The sequence below is a fragment of the Notamacropus eugenii genome, chromosome 6 (genome assembly GCF_028372415.1).
Source record: "Notamacropus eugenii isolate mMacEug1 chromosome 6, mMacEug1.pri_v2, whole genome shotgun sequence".
NCBI classification, from domain to species: domain Eukaryota; kingdom Metazoa; phylum Chordata; class Mammalia; order Diprotodontia; family Macropodidae; genus Notamacropus; species Notamacropus eugenii.
Window position 1 is genome coordinate 281,666,314 of NC_092877.1, and position 20,015 is coordinate 281,686,328.

Sequence of the window (20,015 nt, forward strand, 5' to 3'; positions counted from 1 at the left end):
AGGGCAAAATAGATTTCTATACTCTATTGCCTGTATAGCTTAATTTCCAGTTGCATACTAAAACAGTTTTTAACATTAATTCTTAAAGCTTTGAGTTCCATATTCTCTCCTTTCCTCCCCACCCACTCTCATTGAGAAAACAGGCAATTCAATATAGATCATACATGTGTAACAGTGCTAAGCACTTCCATAATATTTATGTTGTAAAAGACTAACCACATTTTCCTCTGTCCTATCCTGCCCTTCATTTATTCCATTCTCTCCCTTGACCTGTCCTCCCACTATAGTCTTTGCTTCTGATTATCCCTTTCCCCAATTTGCTGTCCCTTCTATTATCTTCCCTCTTGTAACCCCTTCCCCCTTGCCTTCCTGCAGGGTAAAATAGATTTCCATATCCAATTGAGTGTGTGTTATTCCCTCCTTTAGCCAAATCCCATGAGAGTAAGGCTCAGACATTTCCTTTCATCTCCCCCCTCTTCCCCTCCATTGTAGAAACTCTTTTTTTTCCCTCTTGTATGTGAGATGATTTACTCCATTCTACCTCTCCCTTTTTCTTACTCCTAGTGCACTCCATTCAACAGTAAATTTTATTATTTATTTTTTTTAGGTATTCTCCTTTCATATTCATCTCACCCTGTGCCCTCTGTTTATGTGTGTGGTATACGTATATACATATACATACTCATACACACCTACACACACACACATATATATATATACATTATACATATATGTATATATATATATATATTCCCTCTAAGTAGCCTAATACTGAAAAAGGTTTCATGAGTTACAAATAATATCTTTCTATGTAGGAATATAAACAGTTCAACTTTAATGAGTTCCTTAAGGCTTTTCTTTCCTATTTACCTTTTCATGTTTCTCTTGATTCTCATATTTGAAACTCAGATTTTCAGTTCAGTTCTGGTTTTTCCAACAAGAATGCTTGGAAGTCCTCTATTTCATTGAAATTCCACATTTTACCCAATTTTGCTGGGTAGGTGATTCTTGGTTTTAATCCTGTCTTCTTTGACCTCCAGAATATCATATTCCAAGCCCTTTGATCCCTTAGTGTAGAAGCTGCTAAATCTTCTGTTATCCTGATTACATTTTCACAATACTTGAATTGTTTCTTTCTGGCTCCATTCTAATTTTTACAGAAACATTTTCTTCAGTGAGGTTTTGAGCCTCCATTTCCATTTGGCTAATTCTGCTTTTTAAAGCATTCTCCTCTTTGGCTTTTTGGACCTCTTTTGCCATTTGGGTTAGTCTATTTTTAAAGGTGTTATTTTCCTCAGCATTTTTCTGGGTTTCCTTTAGCAAGCTGTTGACTTGCTTTTCATGATTTTCTTGCATCACTCTCATTTCTCTTCCCAATTTTTCCTCCACCTCTCTTATTTGGTTTTTAAAATCCTTTTTGAGCTCTTCCATTGCCTGAGACCATTGTGTATTTTTTTGGAGGTTTTTGGATGTAGAAACCTTGACTTTTATGTTTTCCTCTGATGGTATGCATTGTTCTTCCTCATCTGAAAGGATGGAAGAAAATATATTTTCACCAAGAAAGTAACCTTCTATGGTCTTTTCCCCCCATTTTTGGGCATTTTTTCCAGTAGGTCACTTGACTTTTGAGTCCTTTGTCAAGTGGAGGATATACTCTAGGGACCTGTAAGTTCTCAGTTCCTCCAAGGTGGCACAATCAAGGGAGATGAGTTTACTCCTCTCCAGGCCTGCTCTCTGATCTGGGAGCAACTTGAAGCATTCTTTTCTGCCCAGGATCTGCGAGTAGGATTCTCTCTCCAGAGCCTCCACCAGCTCCACCACTCCAGTGCTCTTCCTCACCCCAGGACTGCTAGTCAGGACTGAGACCCCAGATGGGCAGCTTGATTCCCCCAGGGACTTTTGGCTGAGGGCTCTGTCTGCTGCTATCCTGAGGCCAGGGCTGGGGCTAGACCTCACTCCCCTCTATCCAGGTGAAAGAGCTTTCTCACTGTTCTTTGAAGCTGTCTTTGGCATTTGTGGGTTAAGAAATCTGGGAACTGCTGCTGCTACTTGTGATTCTGTGCCCTCAAGCCGGCTCCAGTCCTGTCCTTGTCTCATGGCCCAGGCTAGGCTGTGCTTCACTTCTAGCCCAGTGTGATAGACCTTTCCTGTTGGCCTTCCAGGGTGTCTTGGGCTGGAAATCTCTTTTGCTCTGTCATTTTGTGGCTTCTGCTCTAGAATTTGTTGAGAGTCATTTTTTTATAGGTATTTTATGGGCTATGAGGAGAGAGCTAGAGCAGGTCCACCTTTCTACTCTGCCATCTTGGCTCCCCCTCCCCCTTTTTTTTTTGAGGATACCACCATCCTTCTAGTCACGAAGATTTGCAACTTTGGTATTATCTTCACCTCCTTACTATCACTTCACCTATGCCAATCTGTTGCTAAATTTTTATTTTATTTACTTCCATAAAACATCTCCTACTCTTAACAATTACCACCCCTACTTAAGCTCTCCTGACTTCTTCAATGGACCATTGCCCCTGTCCCCTAAATGCCACACTTCTCTCTGCTTGCTAATCCACCCATCACACAGCTGCCAGGGTGATTTTCCTAAAGGGTGCTTCTGATCAGTCCAATTGAGATCTGTTAAAGACTTTAGCTTAAAAAGGCCAAGGTCATCCCAGAGAATCAAGTGAAAAACTACTTGAAATTAGAATAGATCAAGGTCTCCCACTGCATCCAGGGCCATCTCCAGTCTTCCTGATCCATGTCTTGCCACTGGACCCAGATGACTCTGGAGGAGAGAGTGAGGCTAGTGACTTTGTGAAGCTCTCTCGCACTTAAATCCAATTTACTTGCTTGTTACGGCATCACCTTCCTGATACCATGGTCCTCTTTGAGAACTAAGGACAAACAGCAACTTCTGTTCATAGAAAAAGTAGCTGCCCCACTGGGGACCCAACTGGAACTAGCCAGTTGGGAAACACAGCTCTTTTTTTTGTTTTGTTTTGTTTTCTTTCCTTTTTCCCTCTATTCATATAGGGTATCTTACCCTTGCCTTCCTGTGTTCTGCCTGAAGGAACTGGCCAACAATGGGCCCCAAGCTGTGCCCCACTTGGTCATTGTTTGGGCCCTCATTGGCTCAGAGTGAATGCAAATAGTAGTTGTTTCTATTTGGCCAGAAACCCTTGAGGCTCTTCCCCTCCTAGAATGATTTTTTTTTTTTAACTAGGTAAAAAGGCCATTCCTTACCTCATTTCTTATCTAGCCTTAATCACTGAATGGGTGCTTCCTGAGTCAAACTGATACTTACATGTTAAAGACCTTAGCTTAAAAAGACCAAGGCCTCCCACTGCATCCAGGGCCATCTGGACCCAGATGGCTTAAAGAGAGGCTGTCGACTTTGTCCAGTCCTCCCTCACTTAAATCCAATTAATTTGCATGTCATGACATCACCTCCCTGATGCCATGGTCCTTTTTGAGGAAAACTACAACAATAACAACAACTTTTGATCAGGTCACTTCTTTACTCAGTAGAATTCAGTGGGTTTCCTTTGGACTTCAGCATTAACTATTATGTCATCTTTACTTCATACTTTTAAAATGTCCTTGTGTTTTACAATGTACACATTTTGTACAATTGTACATATATATGATTTACCTTAATTTGTATGACTTAAGTAATATATTTCATATATGTTCAAAAAATTTTTTTTAATGGAGAAGGGTATTTGATCAAAAACCTTTGGAAACTGGTATACCTAGAAACTCACCTAACTAAGATACTGCACTCTTTTATAATCCCAGATTAGAAAGAGTTCACTGAATCTCAGAATTGTAAGGGAGCTTACAGGCCATTGATTCCAACATATCTTTACATCCCACCTTTAATTATTTTTGTGTCTTTGGGTGTTTGAGTCAGGAAGGAAGGCCCTGGCTTCAAATCCCTTGCTGACACTTATTAGTCACTTGTGCTTTTTTGTGGATTCATATACACAGAGGAAACTTGCTGTATAAATGGACCTCCACATTCTTCACTGCAGTGTGGAAACTACAGACTTTCATTAAACACTTTCTGTTTGAAGGAAAGCAGGGTATTGGGTGCTGAGATAACAAAGACACAGGCTTACTTCATTTTATTTAACGTTGCTTTATTGTTCTTCACAGATATTGTGGTGTTTTTTTTTTTTAAGCAAATTGAAGGTTTGTAGCAATCTGTTGGTGACATTTTCCCAACAGCATGTACTCACATATTATCTCTCTGTTACATTTTGGTAATTCTCACAGTATTTTAAACTTTTGCATTATCATATCTGTTATGATGAAATATGATCTTTGATGTTACTATTTTAATTATTTTAGAGCACCACAAATCTGTGCCCATATAAGATAGTGAACTTAACTGATAAATGTTGCGTGTGTTCTGATTGCTCCACCAACTCTCTCCATCCTCTTGGGGCTTTCTATTCCCTGAGACACAACAATATTGAAATTAGGTCAGTTAATAATCCTATAATGGTTTCAGGAAGAATTAATTGATATGGCAAACTTAATTGTTATTTTAAGAAATTGCCTCAGGTACCCTACCCTTTAGCAGCTGCCACCCTGATCAATCAGCAGCCACCGATATTGGGGCAGGATTTTCCATTGGCATAAAGATTACAAATTGAGGGGAGGAGCCAAGATGGCGGAGTAGAAAGATACACATATGCTAGCTCCTACCCCACAGCCCATAAAATACCTGTAAAGAAGAACTCTCAACAAACTCTGGAGCAGCAGAAGCCACAAAACAAAGAGTGGAGGAGATTTCTATCCCAGAGAGACCTGAAAGACTGAGGGGAAAGGTCTGTCGCACACCAGACATGGAGCAGAGTCTAGCCCTGCCTTGGCCACACAGCACGGAGAGGAGCAGATTGAAGCAGGCTGCAGGGACAAAATCTCCAGTGGCAGCACAGATTCCCTCAACCCACAGGCACCAGAGGTCAGTGAGAGGGTCTTTTAGGCTGGCTGAGAGGGGAGTGGTGTGTCCCCATAACTCAGGTCTCCTCGGGAGGCAGCAGCATATGGGGATCCCAAAGCACAGTATAGCTTGCATCCATTGTTGAAGGTCTCTTCAGAAAGCCCCTGAGGGAACTGAACCCTGTATGGTGACCCTGCCCCCAGCTGAGCAGCTGATCTTAATCTCACACTGAATAGCAGCCCTGCCCCAGCCTAAAGCCCTGAGGCTTGGGAGCAGCTCATCTGAATCTCAGCCCCCAGTGCTGGCTTGGCGGAGCTGGAGGTCAGGAGGTTGTGGAGAGGAAACTCAGAAGTCAAATAACTAGTTGGGAAAATGCACAAAAAAGGGAAAAAAAATAAGATCACAGACAGTTACTTTCTTGGGGAACAGGTGTCTCCCTCCATCCTTTTGGATGAGGAAGAACAAGGCAAATTGTCAGAGGAAGTCAAGGCCTCTACCTCCAAAGGGAACTTAAACAGGGCTCAGGCAATAGAAGACCTTAAAAAACAAGTTAGCAGCTTACTAAAGGAGAACCAAAAAAATGCTGAGGAAAATAACAGCTTTAAAAAGAGGCTAACTCAATTGGAAAAAGAGGTTCAAAAAGCCAACGAGGAGAAGGAGGTTTTAAAAAGCAGAATTATCCAAATGGAGGAGAAGGTTCAAAAGCTCACTGAACAAAATAATTCTTTGAAAGAGAGAATTGAGTCCAGGGAAACGAATGACTATGAGTTAAACCAAGAAGTTAGTAAACGAAACCAAACATTTGAAAAAATAGAAGATAATGTGAAACAACTCATTGGTAAAACAACTGACCTGGAAACTAGATCCAGAAGAAATAATTTAAAAATTATTGGACTACCTGAAAGCCATGATCAAAAAAAGAGCCTAGACATTATCTTCCATGAAATTATCAAGGAAACTGCCCTGATGTTATAGAATCAGAGGGCAAAATGGATATTGATCACCTCCTGAAAGACACCTGAACAGAGAAACTCCTAGGAATATTGTGGCCAAATTTCAGAGTTCCCAGATCATGGAGAAAATACTGCAAGCAGTTAGAAAGAAACAGTTTGAGTATTGTGGAAATACAATCAGGATAACACAGGATCTGACAGCTTCAACATTAAGGGATCAAAGGGCTTGGAATGGGATATTTCAGAAGTCAAATGAACTGGGATTGAAATCAAGAATCACCTACCCAACAAATCTGAATATAATACTTCAAGGGAAAAAATGGTCTTTCAGCGATATAGATGACTTTCACGAATTCATGTTGAGGAAAAGACCAGATCTGTATTTAAAAATTTGACCTCCCAAAACAAGAATCAAGAGAAGCATGAAAAGGTAAACAGAAAAGAAAAATCATAAAAGACTCTCTAAAACTGAACTGTTTACATTACTACATGAAAAGAAAATATTTTTAACTCTTGAATCTTTTCTCAGTATTTGGATAGGTGGAGAGATTGTACACACACACACACACACACACACACACACACACACACATACACATAGATAGAGAGTACAGGGTATGTTATATCAGAAGAGACGATATCCACACACACACACAAAAATAAATAAAATAAAAATTAAGGGGTGAAGGAGGAAAATTCTGGGAAGAGAAAGGGAGTAATGGAATGGGGCAGGCTATAACTCATAAAAGAGATAAGAAAAATCTTATTCAATGGAGGAGATAAGGGAAAAGGGGAGAGGGGAAAAAATAAAGCTACTCTTCCCACATGTGGCTGAAGGAGGGAATAACATGCTTACTAAATTTGATATGAAAATTTATATCACACCACAGGAAAGTAGGAGAGGAGGTGACAAGTGGAGCGAGGGGAATGTTAGAATGGAGGGCAAATGGGAGAAGGGAGTCACTAGAAATAAACACTTTTAGGAAGGGACAAGGTCAATTGTAGGGGGGAAAATAAGGTGGGATAGGGTAAGACAGAGGGCAATATAATTAGTATTATACCACATAATTATTATGGAAGTCTTTTGCAAAAGAACATGTATTTAGTCTGTATTGAATTGCTTCTCTTCTCAGTGGGGCTGGGGAGAGAGGGGGGAAGGGAGAGAAGTTGGAATTCAAAGTATTAGAAATGAGTGTTGAGAATTTTTATTGCATATAATCAGGAAATAAGAGCTACAGGGATAGGGGTATGGAAATTTATCTTGCCCTGCAAGAAAAGAGAGAAGATGGGGATAGGAGAGGGGTGGGGTGTGATGAAGGGGAGGGTACATTGAGGGAAGGAGTAATCAGAATGCAAGGTATTAGGAAACTGGGGGAGGGGAGTGATGGGGAGAAAAATTGGACATGTTACAAAGTGAGGTAAAAGCAATTAGTATTAAAACAAGAGACTGAATTAATTACTGAGAATAAATTAATGACACCTTTAGTTTGGAGAAAAGAATTTCAGTCTAAATTTCCTAGAGGAAGGTAACTTTTGGTAAAATTTGGCATTGATGGAGAAGTCAAGATTTTAATGTTAAATTTGATTTTATGATTGCCATGTAATCAGGAACTAGAACATGTATAGAAAGGCATGTAAGCCACTTAAGACTTGCCTCAAAAGATGTTCCTTAGCCAAAGTGAAACTATAATCATATTTGAAACCTGGTTATTGGAACTTGCCATTTTTAGATGCTATAGGACTATTAAGTGACTGTTCTTCTGAGTCTATTTCCAGGTATGGGTAGAAAGAAAGGCTATCTGAGCCTCCAATCTATGATGCCAGTAAGCTGATGAGATGCTGGTATGAACTGCATAAGGTGATCTTAAGGGAAGGGTGGGAGAGCGGCTGTTCAGCAGGGACTGAGGTAGGATTCAGTTTCCCCACTGACACCTGGCAGACTTTAAGCCTGACTGAATGCAAGTGGATAATATAATCCTGCCTGGAACTAACATGAATTTGGGGAGATATTGTATCCCTGCAATGTGCCTACTCTTGGTGGCAATTTCCTATAGTCAGAAGGTTTGTAAGCTTAATACCAGATTACAAATTGTTGAAGGCTCAGATAATAGTTAAATATTTTTAGCAATAAAATATTTAAAAATTAAGCTATGTACATTTTTTAAGACATCATAATATTGCACACTTAATAGGTTATGATATAGTGTAAAAATTGTGTCATTTGCTTTATTGTCATATTTGCTTTTATTGCAGTGGTCTGTAATCGGACCCACAGTATCTCCTGTATAAGGAGAGAGGCTACTTTCAAGTACCTTACTATTCAGTGAAGGGGGCTTGGAGAAGGGGACATGGCAGGACAGGTATGAAATCTAAACCTGTATCAGAGTGGAGAGCAAGATGTATGTAAATGGTAAGTCTGGGCATACTGCTAATGGAAAATTTAAAGGAAGCTTGTAGAGGGTTGAGGGGGTAACATAAGAGATACTTGGAAGTGGAGGCTTTGTGCAGGAGTTGGCATCAAGGTTGGGCCTAGAAGGAAGGAATCCTCTAGCTGCTGTTTGGAAAGTAAATTTTCTTTTTAAACTGCTTAATTTAAGCGTCTATTACAAAAAGGAAATATTTATTGTGTTTTTAGGTTAGTTTTTGAAAAATTGCGTGTTGTAAACATCAGATGTCATTTCTTTTATGTTTGTGTTTTACTGATCGTGTTCTCATTAATGGGAAGTAATTGTCAGCGAGTGCTATAAACTAATGTTATCAAGATGGCACAATAGAGTTTTAACTTGGAATAAAGACAAATGACAGATTACGTTTGTCTATGCCATTAATATGTGTCATAAAATATAAAAAAGTAAAACTAACGCAATATGCTGTTGCCACAGAAATTGAATTTGTGTCAAAAGGATTTTGTCATAGTGATAAAATCATTCTTATATTTTTATTGGAATTAGGTATCTAAGAGGTGGCAATATCAATTTACAAATCCAAGTAATTTTTTTTGAGGTAGGGGCAATTTATATTTGTGTATTTTTTTAAGAAAAAAAATATTACCAAATAAAACAAGTAAAATGTGTCTTGTCATATTTGAAAAAGAAAGTTATAAAAAAAAGCTGATCTGTAAAAATGTTTTCCAGCCTTCTCTCTTAAGTAATGCTAAGTTGATTGTTAAATGTGTTATTTTACTGTGTTAAATATATTGCCTTACATTGTTTGTGGTCCTGGAAAAAGTAGCAGATTATACTTGCTATATACATTTTCCAAATATTTTTGCTTAGTTTCGAAAGGCTGAATCTGCCTTTTTTTTAGATATGATGTTAGACTGAGAGAGGGGGAATTTTCCAGAACAAAATAGAAGTCAAATACTTCCTCGTTCCAAAGTAGCCTCAGGAAAATGTATTATTATTTTATTCAGCCTTGTTAGAGAGGCTTCTTAGGGTCTCCTGGAATCCAGTTCTTTGTTTAGGTTTTCTCTTAGTTTCACTCTCCTTTCCTACCTTCTAATAATGGTTACATAGCCTCCTGACATGGGTGAAGTCATGTTCCCCCTTCTATTTCCTTATCTGTCTGAGGGCTTTAAATTCTGAGATACACTAACATGAAGGCATATATTTGGTTTTCTGGTGGAAGAGGAATGGAACGAAATGTTTTTCCCTTTATAAGTCAGTCAGTAAGCATTTATTAAGTGCCTGCTCTGTGCTGGGCTCTGTGCTAGGGAGTGAGAATAGACAAAAAAATTGCAAGGAGCTTATGTGGATATAATAGATATGTACAGAGTAGTAAAATAAATACATGGTAGTTAAATATCAGGTAGCCAGTGAGCAGGAAAGACATTTTGTAGAAGGTGATACTTGAGCCTCATTTTCAGGAAGTGAGAGAGAGATTTCAATCAAGACTTGTGGGGTGTGGTGGCCAAGGCAAAGAGCATGGAGATGGGAAATGGGGTGCAGTGGGGGAGGAAGAGAGAAGGCCAGTTTGGCTGAACCGCAGCATTTGTGAAGGGGAGTCCTGCATTAGGAAGGTGGTAGGATAGGTTGGGGCCTATCCACTGGCTATTCAGCACTTTGAACTTTGGCTTCCAATATCATCACTCAGCTGAAACTACCCTCCGCAGATTTACCAGTGATACCTGCCCAATGAAATGACCTTTTCTCAATTGCCATCTTTCTTGATCTGTTTGTTGTGTTTGGCACTTTGATTAACCTCTCTTCCTGGTTACTGTCTCAGGGTTTTTGTGATGCTACTCTGTCCTGATTGGCTCCTCATTGGTTTAACCACCCCTTTTCAGTGTCCTTGCTGAGTCTTTATCCAAATCACATCCTCTTAACTGTGGGTGCTACATATGTCTATATTCATTCATCTACTGTTCTATATCCATCCATCCATCCATTTATCTATCTAGTGCTCTAGTTTCTATTTTGAACTTCATTCCTACATCACAAGTTTCCCACTGGACATTTTCTACTGGATATCCCAGAGACATCTAAACTCAACTTGTACAAAATGGATTTCATTATCTTTTCCCTGTATTCTCTCCCTCTTTCTTTTAAAAGTACCATCATTTTTCCAAATTGCTAGGTTTGTACATTTGTACGTTTAGCTTTCCTCTGAACTCTTCACTCTCACTTACCCCACATGCCAGACCTAGAGGCCTGTATTGGGCTACCCGAGTCTTTCCTACCTCACCTCCGAGGTCTTCGGCTGGCCACGCTGGATGCACGTATGAGAGAAAGGACGTTCCAGAGTCGAACAGGGGTTGAGCTTTATTTCAGGGTCTGGGTTACAAATGCAGGGGGGTCTTCCTTAGGAGGAAGAGGGGGAGATTTCCTAAGGAGGCTAAGCTTAAGGGATTGGAAGTAGAAGTACAAGCGGGGAGAGAGGGGGAGGGGAGAGAGGAAAGAAGAGGAGCGGAGCCCTACTGTCCTCTTTGGCTCCACACGTGCTAAGAGAGAGCTTTCTGGCTTCCTCAATCCTACTTAATCTTCAGCCACACAGTTTGCATCTCAATACCGTGCTGTTAGGTAACTAGGTGTGCTCCAATCCGGGACGACCTCGAGGGCAGGGAGACTCCACCCATCACGTATCTCCCGGGGAGAGGCGGAAATACCCGAGCTAGCCGAGCTAGCTCAGTCTGACCTTCTCGAACCCCCGCTGTTCATGGAGGGCCTCGTAAGACTCTAAGATTTAGAAGTCCCACTTTTACCCGCCCGAGACCATCCACACGGAATTGAGCTTCCAATCCCAACACCCACATATCTAATCACTTGTTAAATATTGCTGTTTTTTACCTTCACAATATCTCTCACATCTAACCTTTTATCTTCACTTACATAGCAACTACCTATTTTAGGCCTTAACAGTCTCCCAATTGGCTTTTTTTGCCTCATGTTTCCAGTCTCTCCAACACAATGCTGTCAAAGTAATTTCCCTTAAACACACTAATGTCACTGGGTGACTTAACCTACACAATCAACTCTAGTTCCTTCGTTTTTGCCTTTAGGCTAAAATATAAACTCCTATGTTTGGCTTTAAAGGCCTATACAACCAGGCCCCAAATTATCTTTTCCAGGCTCATTTCCCATTGTTCTCCCTCTCCTGCTCCCTGATTCAGGCAAACAACACTTTCTTGTCCACAGATCTAACACTCCATCTGCACTGATCATCTTGAAATACGCTTTGTATTTGTATTTGAAGTTCCTTTCTTCCTTTAAGACAGAGGTCAAATGTCATAATTTTTTTGCATGAAACCTTTCCTGTTCCCCTCTGCTGCTGCTACTCTCCCAAACTCCCTTGTATCTAATTACTTTGTATATATTTATATTTTTTCATTTTGTATCATAATGATAGCATTCATATAGCAAGGCTTGCAAAGCAGTCTACAAAAATTATCTCATTTTGTCCTCACAACACCTTCGGAAGATGGGATTATTATTACCCTCATTTTATAGATGACAAATTAAGGTCAAGAGAGAGTCAGATAGTGCTCAGTGTCACATGGCTAGCAAGTGTCTGAGGCAGAATTTGCCAGGTTTCTCTGTCTCCCTGTGCAGGGTGCCACTTATCTGCCTTTATATTTATGCTATATATTTATACCTGTACTTGTTTGTGCTGTGCTGTGTATATTTATACATATAAGCTTCTTTGCAGTAGGGATTTTTTCTTTGTATGTAAATCTTTAGCCTCTCGCACAGTACCTGGCACAAAAATAGCATTCAATAAATTCTTGTTGGTTTATGATTGATTGAAGGAAAGACTTACTGCAAAAGGATGCCTCCTAGCTGAGTCTGGAAGGAAATTAGAGTTTCCAAGAGGCAGAGAGATAAAGAAGGTGTATATGAAACAGCCAATGTGAAGGCACAGAGATAGGAAGCAGAATATTGTGTATGAGGAAGGATAAGAAGGCCAGTTTGGCTGAACCTCAGTTTAGTCAAAGAAAAGTATTCTGTATCAAGGCTGGAAAGATAGATTGGAATCCAGTTGTTGAAAGGCTTTAAATGTCAAACATGTATACATTTGATCCTAGAGGTAATAGGGAGTCACTGGAGTTTATTAATTAGGGAAGTCATGTGGTCAGACTATACTTTAGATAGAACATTTTGGCAGTGGTGTGAGGATTGGTTGGAATAGGAAAAGACGAGTTAGAGAGAGCAATTAGGAAAGTACTGTAATTGTTCAGGAGACAGGATCTAGGGGACTGATTTTGGGTGTTGGCCTTCTAAGTGGAGACAAGGTGGTATATGCAAGAGGCATGGTGGAGATAGAAATAGATCAGGAGAAATCACCAATTTTGCAAACCAGGAGACTGGAACCTTCTGCAGACTTTGGAAGAATCATGGATTTGGGGGAGGAGGGAACAGGTAACAAACTCTGTTTTTGTCAATGTTGAGTTTGAAATTTCTAAAGGACATCTAAGTGGAATGTCTACCAGGTACTTGGTGATGAAAGACTGGGTAGATAAAATTAGGGTCTTAGAATGGTGAATAGAGGAGAAGACCTGTATTCAAGGAGAGGCAGGAATAGGATGTCTTTTTGGATTCTACCTAGATTATAATCTGCCTCTCTCAACCCCTCCCAGACCTCTTAAACCCAACAAAATACTCCAAACACATCAGTGATTCTATCCCTGAACTCAGTTTAAAGGCTTATCTGGACTATATAAGTGATCAATTTTATTTTGTCATTTGATATTATAATAACAAGTGTTGTGTAGGGACTTGGATGGTAAATTGTGAAATCTTTGGAGCCCTTTAGGTATTTGATCTCTGTAATCTGGTGTCTGGGAATGACTATGAATGATCTTTATAGTTTATAGTTGTTTTCTATAATTCTGGATGACTAAGTAAAATAAATACAGGCATGGACAAGGCATGCTGCCATTAGACTTACAAAATACATTTTTCTAAGTATCATAGAGGGGAAAGAGTGCAGTGGTGTGTGAATTTTTTTAATTGAGTGACACCTCAACATGTGCCTGAATCACAAATTATAATTAAAAGTAAAGTGACACTTGCTGGGTAAGTCAGCAAACTGTCATTCTGTCATTTTGTAAAATAAGACACTGTGTCATAATGTAGTTTGAGATAATGAACTGTCTTCAGGTACTATGCTTGTAAGATAAATTATTGAAACTCTTGGAAATGTACTAAGCATTTGAATAAATGTTCAAACCTATAATCCATTTTATACCCTGCAGCTAGATTATCCTTGTTATGGCATTGGTTTAACCATGTCACATCTTCAGCTTTTGAAGACTCTTCTGTTTCTTATAGGAATGTGGCTCAAGTCCCTGCCTGACATTCCAGGACATTCTCAATATGGTCCCAGCCAGTTTTTCAAAATTTATCTCCCGTAACTCTCTAATTGAAATTATCTTGAGCCAAGGCAGTTCATTGTTTTTCAAATGTGCCATGTTCTGTCATGGCATCTTTTTTCTTCCAAGTGTCCTGGTGTTAAATGCCTTCCTCTTGGTTAATCTGAGTCCTGGGACTGGGTGTGTGAAGTGTGTGGTAAGCATGGGCTTATTCACATTTTTGCTTCCTTCAGTGCTTAGGTCAAATCCCATTCTTATGGTATTTCATTTGTCACTTATGCGTTAACTTATGATCTTAGTGGTCTCTTACATAGAGGCCCTGTCTTTTTCTGCGTGATTGTAAAGTTGAAGGTTGGAATGGTTTCAGTACAACAAACATTTATTGTCTATAGTGTGTAGAACATTGTTGTGCTAGACTTTGGAGGAGATGACAGAGCTTATTTACCATAATTTATATAATGATAACATTGGGTGAAGATTTGAATAGATATGCTTCATAAGATTCATTATTTGTACCAATAGGGAGGGGCCTTGTAGTAATTCACTAGTCTTGGCCTTGTCAGTGCTCTGTCTACCATTCATTGTGCCACTATAGGCTAGCTGCCAAACCCCTTTGGGTCTTACTTGCCTCTTTTTACAATAGAGTGGCAGAATAGGGGATTGGTTTTTTTATGGTTTCCTTGTTGCACTCATTCTCTATTTCTTACAATGAAGCCACTCAACCTTTTATTTGAAAGACTCAGGTAGAAAGCTGTGCAATTTAAGTTGTGTTTAAATAGTGAGAAACTAATTTAAATTTAGCAAATCTCAAATTAACATAAATCATAGCACAGCCTAGAAAACACTCATTGTTACATAGTTTTTATTTTGTTCCTGTTGGTATTTTTAAAAAAATTGAAAATTGTTTGAAGTATAATCTAAGAGGAAATCTCAGGCTCTGGAAAAATTACCTATCCTTAGATAAAGTCAAGTTATTGACACTAGCTTATCACCTATTTAATAATAGATAACTGTTAAACACCAAATATATGTTGAAGACACTATGTCCCAAAGGATCTTAAAATTTAGTTGGGGAGAGATACTATATCTACATAAGTATAATATATACATAACATAAATATGTAAGTGAGGCATACATTTAGTCCCCTGAAAAGGAAAAATTTGTATAACTGGGAGATCAGGGATAGCTACATGAAGACAGCTGTAATTAAGATGAGTATTAAAGAATGTTAGTATGTTGTGATGGTGGAAGGTGGGTAGATGGGAAAGATGGGTACATTATAAAGACATTACCGGTGTATAGAATGGCATAAAGCAAGGGGGTGGGAAAAGGAATGGTGAGCAGGTTATTATAATCCAGAGGGTATGTTAGATACAAAGAGTAATCAGAGATGAGGCAGGTTGGAACTGAATTGTGGAGGGCCTTGAATGCCAGGTTCAAGAGTTTAGCCTTTATTTGTTAAGCAGCAGGGAGTCAATGAAGCCTTGTGTTTTAAAGCAGTTGTATATTATAGTTATATTTGCACACTGAAGACATTCATGTGGTAGCAGTATGACTCTATAATCGTTATCATTGTTGGAGTTACTGAGGGGTGAGTTACTGGAGGTGAGGAGACTAGTTAGGCTCTGGCACTAGTTTGGAGGAACAGGCCCATCCCCTAGCCTAGGCTAGTTGCAGTGGGATTAGAAGAGAAAATACGGATGCCTGAGAGATTTTAAGGGAGAATGTTCAGAAGTTTTAATGCCCTGATCTATCATTCTCTTTGTCACTGGCAGACTTTATGAATAAATTGACTGTGTTCTCTCTGCTTTCACCGGCCGTCTCGTTTTTAGCTCTACTACTGTACTGAAACTATTCTTAAAGGTCACTAATAACCTTATTATCAATTCTTATGGCATTTTCTTATTCCTCATTCTTTCTGATCTTTCTGTAGCAGTTTTTGCTGTGTTCACTACTCTCTATCTGATGTTTTTCTGTTGGCTTTTATGATGTATTCAATTATGTTTCTAACCATTCTTTCAAACAATATGCTTTCTTCCATTTTTACCTCAGTGCTGCTCCTGGGGTTGTCCCCCCCAAGGTGTGAGGGGTTAGAAGTAGGGCTGGTAGTCTTGGGAGCACTACCATTCCCTGTCTGTACTAGGGTTTGAGGGGGATAGTTGGAGGTTTGGTCTGTCTGGCATGTGATACCTTCTGTATTGTCTATAAGTCCAAGCTGATCAGTTTTTTATTTGAAGTTACAAGGTGCTAAAAGTTACTTATCTAAGGGATTTAAAGATAGAGATGCTAACTGAAAAATTCAAAGTATTAAGTGGAAATCAGCAGCCGTGTAATCCATTTTTGCTAGCTCCCAAATGGCAATGCCATTCATCACAACTGGTCTTGGGCCTCACCTTCCTATATCCCAAGTTCTACTGCTGAGTCTACTAATTAAAGGTAAATGGTCACAGGGAGTACATTTTCCCAGTGCCAAACTGATCTAATCCCTAGATCAGATAAGGGAGAAGCTAATATTTGGGACACTAAACTTAAGCAGGAAAGTACAGCTCAAGGCATAAATAGGTGACTATCATATCCACAGACAATGGAGTTGGTAACAACTACTCTCCATTACATCAGCGCTGCCTGGATGTCCTGCTTGCCCCTTAATTAAACTCAAGATATTTAAACCCATATTCATTATCTTCTCTTCTCAAACCTATTCTTTTTCCTAACTTACCTGTTTCTGTTAAAGGTATCACTATTCTCTTAAGCACCTTTGACTAGGTTCCTTTCCGTCCTCTCATGTAGCCTGTATCCATATGGTCTAGGCCCTTTTCATCTTTTGCCTGTATTATGGTAATATCCTTATAATTGGTCTTCTGACTTCCAACCTCTCCTTTCTCTAGGCCATCCTTTGCATAGCTGCTGAAATTGATATTCCGCAAATCCAGATCTGACTATATCTCCACATCCCTTTTGAAATACCTTTGGTGGTGACCTATTAGCACCAATAGGTATAAATATAAATTTATATAATAGATAATAAAATACCACCTCTTTAGGGTCCTCCACAGTCAGACTCCTGTCTGGCTTTATGTTACTCTCCCTTCATACACTTTTTTCTCTTTTAAAACACTGTGAGCTTAATTAAACTTGGACATTTCATTATATAAAGAAAAAAGATTATATATGAAAGTGTGAACTTCTATGACATCCAGTTAAAAATTATATATTATATTTGCCATGGTAGTGACAAAACTGCCCTGCTTGCCTTCCTTCTGTTGCCTGGCCTTCCTTCTGTTCACTTTTGTATATTTTTTAAAGGTTTCACTGATACTTTTCTTGGTTTTGTTTTTTTCTTTTCTATTGCTACTTGTTTCCTCTTCCCCTTGAAAATAAAAACTTGCAATTTTAGCCAAATAGTGTAAAACAAATTCACACACTAACTGTTTGAAAATATCATTTTATTCCTCTAATCCATTGTAGGTCTGCGAAGAACCCTTCATATAGTCATCATTTCTGTCAAACTCATCTGTTTCTTGTATACATCTGCCACCTCTGAACTCTGAACAGTGGTCCCCCTTGTTGGAAATGTACAGCCCTTTTCACGTCTGCTTCTTGGAATTCCTGGCTTTCTTCTAGATACAGCTTAGGTACCACTTTTAAAATGAAGCCTTATCTGAAATCCTCCCTCTTTATCTCCTTTTCACCCTTAATGCTTTTTTTTTTTTTGAAATTACTTTGTAGAATTTTTGTATGTACTTTATATGTTTTTACCTTTGTCCATTTCCTACCTCCCTTAATAGAATGTAACTTCTTTGAAGGCAGGAATTTTGGTTTTGTCTTCATATCCTTCCTAGCACAATCCCTTAGGCATAGCAGGTACTTAATTTTGTTATTTTTATTGAACACTGTAAGTCATTTTTGATTTTTCTCTCTTCTCACACATTCTATCAGTTGAGACTCCTGAGGAATGGGGACCATCTGTAACTTCTAGCTGCTGAATCTGCTTTCCCCTTAATCTTTTGAGGTATCAGTACTCGGGATCTTTTGGCCTTGTTTTTGTGTGCCAGCCAAGCCAAAACTACAAAATAGTTGTGGTTTTGTTTGAGAAAGGGGTGTTTAATGGGCACTATCATAACATGTTTCTAATATTCTGTAGGGTAATTCTTAGCTTATCATATCAATTCAGTCAATATAATTTGAATTCCCAAGACTGGCACGGTCATTGTTAGCTGACTAAACAGTATTTGTTTACTAATAAGTTGTGTGTAATAAAACCAGAGTAATTGTCATGAACATATGAAGCATAGATTATTTCTTTAAATATTAGTTAGATTGGTTATTGTAATGCCTGTTTAAAATTCAGCAGGGTTTGTTTAGTCTTAAGGTAAACTTGGCAATGTGTATTAAGGGGGAAGGAAGGGAGAGGGGGGAAGGAAGGGAGAGAGGGCAAAGCCCTGCTACTACTTCAATCGCTCCAGTCACTCAGATTCAGATCTTTAGGTAAATCCAGCCCGGAGGTGCTGAGTTCTCTTGGACCACCTGAAGGAGAAGGCTCCTATTCCCTTCTCAGCTAGGGAATGAGAAAGGGACTGGAGCCAATGAGTTAAGAGCCCAAACTCCAGAAGCCCTGCCCTACTACTATGGATCATACTATTCAGATGCAGCCATATGTGTGCTTTCGGCTCCACCCCCTTAGGAGTAATGCAGGACTTCTCCCCGCTGGAAATTTTCAGGTTAAATAATGCTTATTTTTATTTGAAAGTGCTGCAAGCAAGGGAATCTAACCCTAATTTAGTAAATAGAGCCAGAGGGTTCCTCCTGTTAAGCATGGCATTAGAAGGGAGAGTAGAACTGTGGATGCCTGGTATACAAGGGATATCTTGTACTTCCATTTGGTGGATTGATGATCCCTATCATCATTTCTATCATATTACCAAAAATGGAAGGAACTGAAGACCACACCATACTATCTGCCCTTTCGGGCTTTGTCCTTTGAAAATTTGTTATTTTTGTCATCTGTACCTTTATTCAAGTTTTTGATAAAAATGCTAAATAGATCAATGTTACTGTGTTCCAGCAGGCCTCTAGAGACTTCTCTCCAGGTAATAATGAGCCCTGAGCACTTAATAATTAATCATTTTCTTTGCATCTGATTATTCAACCCTAAAATTTTACCTAAATCTACTCCTTATCTAGCCTAGAGGTGTCAAATTTAGCAACTAGCAAAAGTCCAGAGTTCACCCCAACCAGATTAAAATGTAATTAGGAAATGTTTAACAAAACTAATAAAAATATAATCTAACAATAGATAATGTTAATTTGTGGTTTTCTAAGTCAGTATGCTGCCTACTGGGATCCTTTTCCATTTGAGTTTGATACTATTCACTGATCTAGCTCAAGTCTCTATCTCCTCCATGGAAAAGACTCAAAGAGAGTCAGGCATTTGCCATTCTGAAACCTAGCTGTATTACTTCCAAGGCATTTCCTTTCATCTAGTAATGATGTCAAAAAAGAAAGTGCAAAATTAGTCTGGTATGAATTAGTATTGCCTGTTACTGATCACCTACTCCCTTCTTAAATTTGCAGACCCCTGTCATAATCACCTCTATAATTTTACCAGGGGTAAGGAGAGGGTGGAAAACATTTATCTATCTCTAGTCTTGGTATTTCTCCTAACACACTTCCATAGATATCATTGTCAGTTATTCAGTAATCATATCTTTTAAGTTTTTTTCTGAATACGTGATTTGAACTTTTTGAGCTCAGCTAGGTACTTTCTCACTATTACTTTAGGTTCTAATCCTTTTGGTTAATCATTTTTATTCTGTCCTTCCCAGTCTGATCATTTCTATAGGTGGAGAAAACAAAAAACCAATGATTAAAAATATTGCCCATCTCCAGAGAGAGAACTGATAAATTTTAAGTAAAACTTGAAGTATAATTTTCTTGCCTCTTTTTAGAGATATGTGTGATATGGTTAATATGGAAATGGTTTTTGGGGGTGATGTGGGTCATTTGGAAACATTTTGCATGATTTCCCAGGTATTGATATCTTATTGCTTGCTTTGTCAGTAGATGGAGGAGGACTGGGAGGAAGAGAGAATTTGGAACTCAAAACTATAAAAAGAATGTTAAAAATAAGTAATAAATTTAAGAAAAGAAACATTTCTTTGCTTCTATCTCTTAGAGTCTAAGGGGATTTAGTATTTTTTTAAAGCAATGTTTGAATTTTACAGGAAGGTTGAAAGTTAGGCTGAAGAGCAGAGAAATATTTGGGAAGTTATTTCCATTTTACAGTTTTAAATTATTTTAAGTTAGATGAACTAA

At 38.8% G+C, this 20,015-nt stretch overlaps 1 protein-coding gene across 4 annotated transcripts in view; it reads left to right on the forward strand.

The window, feature by feature from the left end:
• The window catches only part of DIAPH3 (diaphanous related formin 3), a 464,308-nt gene that overhangs the window by 29,620 nt on the left and 414,673 nt on the right, over positions 1-20,015 (forward strand). The gene's annotated exons all lie outside the window — the stretch shown is intronic.